Genomic DNA, 435 nt, shown 5'->3' on the forward strand with positions numbered 1-435 from the left:
AGTAATGTGTCGAGCAAATCCCTTGCAACGTTAGCTTATCAAGTTTAGTTCCTCAACCTGATGGAATACTATTAATAGTACTGGGTATTAACGTAAATGACCAATTTATGATCACTTTTTCGGAGTAGTCACCGTAGAATTCGCATATCTCGGCTCACAGGACGACTTTTCACATTTTGTGAAGTGATTCTTAACAACCGAACACAGAGCTTTCACTTCATAATCAAATTATTACATTTGAAGATGTACGTTTAATACAAAAAGCCGACTTTCCAAGCAAGTTTACTCTATTTTTGAGGACCAATTTATGATCACTATTTTAACCTTGAACTGTGTATACCTTGATGCATACAAATTATGCGGATAGGGTATGCATTATGGTCAGGTAATATATAAGTTTACAAGGTTATGTATTTCAAGAATATTTGCTGGGAC

This window comes from Aphanomyces astaci (genome assembly GCF_000520075.1).
Source record: "Aphanomyces astaci strain APO3 unplaced genomic scaffold supercont1.127, whole genome shotgun sequence".
NCBI classification, from domain to species: Eukaryota; Oomycota; class Saprolegniomycetes; order Saprolegniales; family Verrucalvaceae; genus Aphanomyces; species Aphanomyces astaci.